The following is an 11,233-nucleotide window of genomic DNA, read 5'->3' on the forward strand; positions in this document are numbered from 1 at the left end:
CTGGCTCTTCAGTATCAATACCTATACCATGGTATCGATACTACCATAATACGGTATCGATACTATGTTATGGTTTCGATACCATTTTTTGTATTCTATTGTGAATGGTATCGATACCTTCCCTTCGGTATCACACCATTTTTTCTAATATGTTCTTAATCCTATCTAATGCTTCTAATCTCTCATTTACCTCTTTGACAAGTCAAATCTACCAATAAACATCAATAAACACTAATGTACTAACATATCATTTCAAAATTCATTTTCTAAAATCTCCAATATTTCCTCCATTTCATAGTCTTAATCTCATTTAATCCTTCCTTAAGCTTCTATATCACTTAAGGTTGTAAAAACAACCCACAATCAAAAGGAAAAACTAATTAATTGAAGCTTACCTTGGGAACTATGGAGGAGGCTTTATCCATGTGAAAGAAGAAGAAAAACGAATAGCTTTTTGGTATTTACTTTCCCTTTTTCCTTAGCTTTAATACCTTACTAAATAATAATTTTAAATTCATTTTCCTTTAAAGGACCAAAATGCCCTCTAAACAATCCATTGTTACAATTTAGTCTAAATCACTAATCCAAATCATTCTCATCTTCTATCATTTAATCGAATAAATCCTCATATTCTTAAATCATTTCAATAAAGTCCATAATTCGATATTTGGGGAATTACAGAAAATTCTTTAACTCGAAAAGAAATATTGAAATTAGCAATCCTCCATCGGGAAAACTATTTCGTCTATTTCTTATCAGTAAAAATATTCCCTCCTCACTTAATAAAAAGCGTGAATTGAATATAAAAACTAAAATTTGGCATTTGTATAAAATAACATAAGTTGATTCATAAACGCATTGAATCATACAAAAGGATAAAAAATAAGCAAGATTTATTTCAAGTTCCCATTTTGTTCAAACGTCGTGTCGGATTATACCACTTCGATCAAGTGATACTTTCCACGCCCATTCTACAAATACCATTCTTGAAACTAATCGAGCAACAAGTTAACATAATATTCATAAATTAATAAAAGAACATAAAATAATTAAAATACACATTGGAATATTTATAAGATGCATGTATACACATAATAAAAATATATAAAGGATAAAATGTCTGCAAAATATTATAATCAGGTAAGTGATAAAACATTGACTAACATGTCTTTTATGACATAAATAAATGAGATCAAACCAAATTTGCATCCTATACATTGATATAAATATATATTAGGATCGACAATTGTAAAATAAATAGATGTATGCAAATATAATGTCATAGATACAAATAATAAACAAGAAATGTAAACAAACGCAAGCAATCTACAAGAGAACACAAAAACCATATTTTGAGATAATCAAATTATAATAAACATAATAACAAAGACTATAGTAAAACTAAGGATAGGTCCAAACCATAAAAAGAAAGTAGTAAAAGTCTAAATATGCAATAAGCCCATGAATATAGATGTTTCAGAATCAACAAATGATGAATTACAATAAAATTAAACCTATAGGATTTAAGTCTTTATCTTCTAAAAATTATTTAAGGACCAAAATGAGTGTTATATAAACATTGTAACAAAAATCGAAAACACCATAAATAACAAATACAAACAAACATGGGCTAAAATGTGAACTTGCATGAATACTATGACCAAAGTCAAATATTCTTATACATGCTACAGTTACAAATGGGGATTAAAAATATAAGCACGAATAAACTGGGGCTCGAAATAAAAGGAATTGAATTTCATTAACTTACTGAAATGTAAACATTACAAATAAGGAGGACCTAAAGCACTAATATCCCTTTATCCTCAAAACACGTAGTCTCATCCCCTTCAGAACGTAATCATTCGACGTATGAGATATAACCCACTTAAGGGTTATTTGAAAACCCTAAACTCATTTCAACAACCCCAATTTCTCATCCTCTCTTCACGTTTCCTCTCCCCTTTCGCTTCTCCTATTTTTTTCTCACTGCCGAATAAGAACACGCAAGGTCGACCACCGTAGATCGATGGTCATGGGGTTTCACACACCACAACAGCCTCACCCTAAAACCAACCTAAGAAAAACAAGCTCCCCACCTACAACCGAAACTTGAAACCCCAAGCCGCAAAGGTAAGAACCTTACCTCCGAAGATAGAGTCCCGTCACTCCGATGAAGTAGCGGTGGCTGGATCGGTTAAGGGTAAATATTTTCCTTCTTTTCTTTCTTTTTGTTTTTTTAGATTGTTTTCTCGGTTTTTTTTTCTTCGAGATTCCTCGAATCCCCTAACTTCTCCCTATTTTTTCACCGAATGCCACCATTTTCTTCTTTTTTGTTTGTTTCGATTGCATGTTATATTTTGTGATGTTTTTGGTAGAAAATGACGAGGTCTGGTGGTAGGGGTATGGTGGGTTACTGATTTGGGAATGGGTTTCTGATTCAGTAGGTGAAATTTTGGGATTTAGGGTATGGGGTTTCTGACTTGCCTATTGTTTTCTCTGATTTGGTGATGTTGGTGCACTGTTGATAATAATTAGGTTGTTGTTTGGCAGCTTTCGGTGACGATGGTAGCGTGGGAGTGATCGACAGCGACTCGCTTGCTGGTCTGGAGACGAAACGTCGGTACACGCACCGCCCATGGACGGTTTAACTTCGACGGCGGTGGCTGGATGACACTTAGGGTTAAAAACCCTAAACCTTGTTTAGGTCTACTGACTTTGGGTCAGTTCGGGTCTGGTCTGGATCGAATCCTCAGGTCGGATCTGGATCCGGGTTTTGTATTTTGGGCTTCAATTTGGCCCTGCAAAAAATGTAAATTTGTATTAATATAATAATAATCATCATCATCATCATCATAGTATATTCTAATAATATATATATATATTTTAGACCCGGACAAAAGCGGGTGTCTACAATTGTATTCGAGATATGGATTATACGGATAACCTTCATAAAATTATCATGGATGCGGTAACCTCGACCTCCATCCAAATCATTTGGAATGATTCCTTTTCGGAGGAATTCAAATCGACTAGAAGCTTTCGGCAGAAATGTTCGTTATCCCCTTATTTATGCAATTTGTACATGTAACGCCTGAGCCACAGTATTAACTATGCAATGGACGTTGGCCTCTGGAAGCCAATGATTCTTTCTCGTGGTGGCCCCCTTTATCCCATTTGTTCTTCGCCGATGATCTAATCATCTTCTGTAAACCAGGCCACTCTCATAAGAGCCGCCATTCTTGATCAATTCAGTAGATACTCGAGCCATAAGGTGAATTTAAACAAAACCAAAGTTTTCTTCTCATCCAATACTGAAGATGTCATTGCAGACAAGATTTGCTCTATCCTAAACTGCCAACATGCTTTGAAGTTGGGAAACTATTTGGGTATGTCATTGTTTCATAGTAGAGTGACAGAGCACATTCCAATTCATCATCGACAAAGTTGGGAACAAATTAAGTAATTGGGTGGCGTCTAATCTTTCTTGGGTGGCGTCTAATCTTTCTTTGGTTGCGCGTGTGACTTTGGCAAAGACAACGCTCATGGCAATCCCAAATTACTTTATGCAGACGGTGGCAATATCGAAAGGTGTTTGCGACCAAATCAAATTGATTGCTCACCGGTTTATTTGGAGAGGTACGATGGAAAATCCTAAGGTGGCTCTTGTCAATTGGAAAACTTGTTGGCAACCTACTACCCATGGTGGGCTTGGTATTAGACCTTTCCAACCCTAAAACGAGGCTTTCTTGATTAAATTGGGTTACAATCTTTTAATGCGCTCGGACACTTTGTGGGTTAAAGTGCTTTGCTCCAAATACAAAATGACGGATCTTATCCCGACGCATATTGAAGTAAGAAACAACTCCTTTATTTGGAAATCTCTTACTCGGGTCTGTGACTTTATTAGTGAATATCCGCTGGTCCGTAGGTGATGGAAAAACATTAAATTCTGGTACGATAGTTGGGTGCCAGGCATCGGAAAGCTTGCTGAAGTTACTGCCTTGGCTCACATTGTCAATCCGGATGCAAGCGTGCGTGATTATGTGCTGGATAATGGAGAGTGGAACATGAGGCTTCTCAATAATCACTTGCAGAATGATATGATTAAATCCATAATGGCCATCCCTACCCCAAGTAATGATGTGGAAGCCGGCCAACTTGTGTGGCGTGGAAGTGATAAAGGTTATTGCACTGTAAGCTCTGCGTTTTACAACCTTCACCGCATCGAGTGGGATCCCCAACATAAAACCTGGAACTTAGCTTGGACTTTTGATGGACTTCATGTTGGGACCGTCAGTACACCCCACAACGCAGCGTAAAAAAATTCTGACAGTCTCACCAGTGATCCAAGTACGATAGTCGGAATCAGGAGGAAGGGATGCAGGATTTATCTTGGATTCCTGGAAAAACAACAATTCGATAATGTAATTATGAACGATCCGAATCCTAAGCTTCCACGAAATCGTCTCGGCCTCTACGCAGTTCACCCGATTGAAAGCAAATATTTTTCTTCTCAAAAACTGTTTTGTGAAATTTCATCTAAAAGTTTAAGTGCAGCTGCCAGACCTTTCTTATCTTTATATATGAATTACTATAACCTTTAGGGTTTTTAAATTCTGGATTAATTAATCCGAATTTAATTATTTCGAATTAAATAACCATTAAAAGAATTTTAATCATATTTACATTCTTTTAGTACTCGTTTATTATATTTGGGATAATTAATATATATATATATATATATATTAATTTTAATTATATTCTTCAATCATGTACAATTAATTGTACAATTAATATCTATTTAATATTTGCTCATTTCAACCCTAGGGTGAGACTATGTAGGTTCATATAACATTAGTAGTAATTATTAAAATCATTCTAAAATTACAAACAATGAGTGACATCTAACAATATATTAGTCACTTAAGTTACAAAAAGTCATGATTCGACATAATATCTTCGTGACTAACTCTTTTATTCATTCTATCCTTTTGTCCTTTACATCTAGAATTGATACAAGTCTTGGAATAGTCACACTTGTATAGCTCATCTATTATTTCTTGATATCTAAAGTAAACTATAATAAACAAATAATTTGTGATATCTCATATCAACTTATTCGAGCATGACCATGCATTTCTAGTCTCACTCAATCAAGTGGCTTGTGATATATTTCCTATTATATAGGAATGACAAATCCTATCTTGATAATTCACATCCCACAACACATATCGTGATATGTTCAATACCAGTCTTTATAGTGCAACCAATTACGGAGCATGTTTAACTGTATCAAAACATGCAACAATATATGTTGAGATAGTAATTATCTCAACTGTGAGAATCATACATATAATCATCACCATGAGTAATGATTTGACCGTCACATAATAATCCAAGAAATATGCTCATAGCGGGTCAATATAATATATTGTTCTCTAACACCATACTCATGTATCGACTTTGACATCTCTATGCCAATGACAATTTATTGTCATCAATCAACTCAATATTAGCCTTAAACATATTATTATTGTCCATACCTAAAATAATACTTGACTAAAGATTTTTAATAATAATCATATTATTATATAGACTTTATTATCTTTCAGTTTATGTTAGACACAGAAATACAACTAAAAATAATAGTGACAATGCCTTTATTTAATAAAAACGGTAAAGAAAAAATATAATTACAATTATCTCATGATTAATCTTTGGGCATACTTTAACACTCAGAGATTTAAACAATTCACTTGGCTCGTTCTCCGGCACCGGTTATTGACAAATGCCTAAAAAAAGAGGCGAGGCTTCGCAAATGACCCTAAGACTGGTTTGGGATCACCTTATTCCTAATAATCAGAGGAATGCCTTCTACTCGTTACCTCCTTTTGAGTGGATTCAATCTAACAATTATATAAATGCAGGTTTGGATCGTGGAAATTGCCATTGGAGACACGTGTTTGGGATTATATTATGGCGTTTATGGAAATAATGTAACAATTTTGTTTTTTAGGGACAAGTTTGGTCTTCCATAGAGATTATTCAATCGGCTCAGACTCGGGCGTACGCCATCAACTCCAATCAGATGGCAAACCAACAAAGTGGAGTCACGCATAATAAGAGACAACGATGGAAACCTCCAAGAGCAGGAACGATTAAGTTATATATCGATAGGGCTGTTAACCCTTGAACCAGTGATGATATGGTAGGAGGACTGTTACGAGACAGCGTGGGTCTGTGGATGGTCAGATTTCATCGCAATATAGGACGGTGTTCAGCCTTCCAAGCCAAGCTCCGGGCGTTGTTTGATGGTCTCAATCGTATGCGTGGGACCAAGCCAAACTCGATAATAAAGAAGTGGTAGAGATCCTTAATGGCCATACACACGCATATGAAATCTGTTTAATAAGAAGAATCCGAAATCTAATGAGTAAGCAGTGGAATATCCCAACTCAAGTTTATTCGTAGAGAAGCAAATGGCCTTGCCGACGAAATGGCACACCTCAACAAGAACGTAGATGAGAAATGCGGATCCTAACGGATCCACCGGATGAAGCTAGGAGTATACTCTTTCATTACAGGCTAGGTGAAGCCTAAAGTTTCTTTACTGCTTTTGCAGGATTTTATCCGTAACAAAAAAAAATGTATATTAAAATAATAAAAATATCCTAAATTACCCTAAATAAATAAATAATGCAAAGTCTAAAATTGAATTTAATTGCAAATAATCAATAAAATAATTGAAAATATGTACTAAATTAAAATTCTCGTATTGTATTCTATTCAATTTTCTACATGTGTTGTTTTCGGTAAAATAAGTAGATCTTGATTTTCTAATGTTCGATTTAAGCGTTTCAAAATATATTGAAAAACTAACCGAAAGCTAATAATGTTTCTAGAAATATGCTTTGGAAATGCTTAGATCCCATCTAAAAATTCATTACAAATCTGCTAACATATTAAGCTTCAAAATCGACTTCGATGGAATATTTGGGGTTTGTAAATAGTGGATCAAACGAGAATTTGGTATTATAATATAAACATAAATTAATAGGAGAAATCATATTTTTTTAATGGAAATTTATTAATATTAACTTCAATTCCAAAGAAAATCAAACATTATCTTAAGTTTTAACTTTTATAATATTAAATAATTAGTTGCATAGAATAGTAAAAAAAGAAATGGTAAACTACCTACTTGGTCACCCACTTATTACAAAGTTATTGTTTTGATAATCCATTTATTATTATTTTTAAAATCACATCTAATGTTATATTTTATTTCTTTTTTGATCACCCACCTTTTATAAATTAGCGATGATACTGATGTGTTATAATAATATAATGCCACATAAGCAATGAATAATAATAATAATAATAATACCACATCAACATTGTCATTAATTTTTTAACATGTTATCAAAATAAAATCAAAATATAAATTTGGTATGATTTTGAAACAAAATAATAGTTAGATGACTAAAAACTTTAAGCAATAGATAGGTGACCAAATAAGTAGTTTACCCAAACATGAAACCCCTCAAACTGCAATAGGTCCCAGATTGCGAGTCTGGGTTCCGAATTCTGAACAATTTTATTCTCCCCGCGACTAGTAATAATCCGCTCAAAAACCCTATGTAACAAAATGCCTTCACTTTATTTTTCTTCCCCTCTTCTTCCCGCCTCTTCTATTGAGCGCAGCTTTGAGCTTTCATTTTTGTTTCATCTCTTCAAGTTGACCATTTTGAGTTGATTAGGGAACATAAAGATAGTGAAATGCTTTTGAGGGATGCTGAAACTGATAAGAAGAAGCCCTTCTGACCCTCCCCTTCTTTGCACTTCTTCCCTTAGACCTTCTCTGCCTTTTCTTTCCCTTTCTCTTCCTTTTACCCCTGCTGCTTCTACTGCTAAGACTAATTCTTTCACCATGCCCACTGTCACTCTGCCGGGCAGAGGCTCCGCCCTCGCAGTCACCGCCTCTCTTACGGATAAAAAGCCTCCACTTTCCAGACGGCTCTACAACAATGCTAGTTTCATTTCACTTCCCCGTTTGAATACAAGAACCACTATACGAGCTTGGCCCGGGAGAGTAGGGGTGCGACCGGCCTGGTGCCATTCGGGTGGGATGGAGGAGCAGTTGAGTCCGATTGAAAGGTCCAAGGGTTTGAGTGAAAATGAAGGTAAAGAAGAGGAAGATAAGCCGATTAGGTTAAATAGAAGGCAAAAGGATTCTGAGGTTTTGATGGGGAGTCCGGATTTGTTGACGATTCCATGTGTTGGACATAAAAATTTGAGGAAGCTTGTTGAGAGCGGAATTCAAGGTGTTGCAGAGCTCAAACATTTGTACAAGAACAAGGTTCTCTTTCGGTTTTTCCTCAGGAATTTGTTATTCCATACGGGAAGTTTATTTGCATTCAACTGTTGTTTTAATGTGCATTTTTTGTTTTGAATTTCAAGCTGATGATGCTGAAATTGGGGATAAAGTATGGCTTTTGTTTCATTAAAGTTCATTTGCTTGAAGTGCTTAGTTTTTCAAATGTGATCTTTCCCGGTTGTTCATGAGATTGTTGGAGCTAAATAATTTTGTTGGTTTTTTATATATATTTTTGCTATATGTTATAAGATGGATAGCTTTCGCTACACATCGTTCTTTCTTGCTTTTGAAAAATAAAATAGTTGGGTGACCAGAACGGAACAAAATGATAGTGAGTACTAAACATGTAGTTTAGTGGCATATTTTATACTATATCTATATACATGGGAAGAAACGACTTAAAGCAAGAAAGAGTGTGATATGTGGCGGAAAGGACTTAAAGCAAGAAAGGGTGATGTGTGGCGGAAGTGTATTCAGGACCAACAAAAGTATTCAGCTCCAAAATGAAACCAAAACTAAATGGTAGGGATGATTTTGAAAAATAAAATAGTTGGGGTGACCAAAACGGAACAAAAGTGATAGTTGGGTACTAAACGTGTAGTTTACCCTAAAATATGTGGCTGCTGGTGTAATGTGTTTTCTTTTTTGAAATGTGTTTCCAGTATTAAGAGCAAACATAAAGTGGTTATGTTGTTCTATGGAAGTAATTTCCAGGTATTCCTTTCACACTAAAAATGACTTTTGCATTCTCATTTATCGGGACCAAAATGTGCTTAACATTAGATGATCATATTTAGTGTGTTCAACTCCTTTCCATTACTTCTCCGAACATTTTTAATCATAATTCACAGACTTAATGGTTGGTTTCTACATATGCCAATGTTGATTATGGGTGTACCTGAAAGTAATGGATGGAAAAATGAATGAAACCTCATCTGTATCTAAAACAGTCCAAATGAGCATAAATTTTTATTTAATTGATTGTAAGAACTTGTGCGAACTTGTGCAAACTTGTGTTTTTATTGGTATGCAAGAAGACATTTTTATGTTATACTTTTGTTTGATTGTTTGTCGAGTTAAGCTTTACGCTTTCTTTTTGCAGTTTTATGGAAAGGCTAGTCAGAAGATGGTTGAGTATTTACAAAGTTCTGTTGGGATTATCCACAGAAATCATGCTGAGAGTATAACAACATTTATTAAGGAGAGAGTGATGAAGATCTGAAGGATTCAGACTCGGATACAAAGCTAACCGCAGAGAAACGGTTAACATTCTGTGTCTAAGGGAATATCAGTGTTGGAAAGACAACGTTCCTTCAAAGAATAGCTAATGAAACACTGGAGCTGTGTGATCTAGTTGAGATTGTTCCAGAACCTATTGACAAGTGGCAGAATGTTGGACCTGACCACTTCAATATATTAGATTCATTTTATGCTGAACCACAAAGGTATGCCTATACCTTTCAAAATTATGTCTTCGTTACAATGGTTATGCAGGAGAGAGAGTCATATGGGGGACTTAAGCCACTCAGGTTAATGGAAAGGAGCATTTGCAGTGATAGAAGGTAATCATTTAATAGTATCTTATTTATCGTATTTTTTTCCCCTGCATGTTATCGTTCTCTATGTTTTTCATCTTCTTCATTTCAAGTTCACTTTAATCTATGTTTTTATCCTGAGGGTTGTAGAGTAGGTTTGTCCCAGTTTGAAAACAAAGGATCTTAGAAGTTCCTGTGATTTTTCTGAATTCTTGCAGGTATTTTTTTTCTCCTTTGTTTTTTTTTCCCAACGAAGAGGAAAAAAGCTGACCTAAGAGTTCCAAGGCCGATAACCTTTATCTCATTTTTACCAAGGCTGACAACTTTATCTATTTTTCCTTGATTCAGGTGTTCGTACGAGCTGTTCATGAAGCAAATTGGATGAATGAGATGGAGATCAGCATTTATGATTCATGGTTTGATCCAGTTGTATCAATGCTTTTATCTATCTAAGGGCAAGTCCTGATACATGCCCATAAGAGGATGATGCTTCGTAAAAGAGCAAAAGAGGGTGGAGTGAGCCTAGATTATCTCCGTGGCTTGCATGAAAAGCATGAGAGTTGGCTTTTACTTTTTGAAAGCGGAAATCATGGAATACTTTCTGTTAGTAAGTTACCTGAGGATAGCTCTTTGCATCTGGATATCAGAGATCGAGTGTTCTTTTTAGAGGGTAATCAAATGCATTCTAGCATTCAGAAGGTATGCTGGTTTCCTTATTGTGGAATTTAGATTGCTTTCCTCTTCTTGACTGCATCTTATGCTCGTTTATGAACAGGTTCCTGCTTTGGTTCTCGACTGTGAACCCAACATTGATTTCTGCAGAGATATTGAAGCAAAGACACAGTAAGACAAACTTTACCTTCAATTTTCATCATATTTACTTAAGTGATAGCAATTCACTGAATATTTTATCAGCAATCTTGAAAGCTGTCTCTTGATGGGTTTATATAGTTTTCTAGTTATACGTGTGATATAGTTGAGAAAGACTAATGTGGCTGAAAGGATTTGAACCTTAACCTCAACCTTCTAAAAAAGGATAAAAATCACTTGGGCCAATCAAGTTTTGAATCTTTTCACCGAGTATGATATCAGTAATTTTGAAAGCTGTCTTGATGAGTATATGGATCGTTTACTGGTTATATTTGATGAGGACTAGAGGAGCCGAAAGGATTTGAACCTTAGCTTCAACCTTAAAAGGGAATAAGCAATCACTATGGCGAAGCATGCTTTGAATATTAAATGAGTGTCGTCAGTTATCCAATAAAAATTAAATAGCAGAGGTTCTTCAATGTGAAGACACTCAATTTCGTCTGATGCTATT

The 11,233-nt window shown here is 35.1% G+C and overlaps 1 pseudogene; it reads left to right on the forward strand.

Annotated features, from left to right (window-relative positions):
- The first annotated feature begins 7,631 nt into the window (after positions 1 to 7,631).
- LOC120210926 lies at positions 7,632 to 10,974 on the forward strand (annotated as a pseudogene).
- Positions 10,975 to 11,233: the final 259 nt, after the last annotated feature.

Source organism: Hibiscus syriacus, unplaced genomic scaffold (assembly GCF_006381635.1).
Source record: "Hibiscus syriacus cultivar Baekdansim isolate YM2019G1 unplaced genomic scaffold, ASM638163v2 tig00109945_pilon, whole genome shotgun sequence".
NCBI lineage: Eukaryota > Viridiplantae > Streptophyta > Magnoliopsida > Malvales > Malvaceae > Hibiscus > Hibiscus syriacus.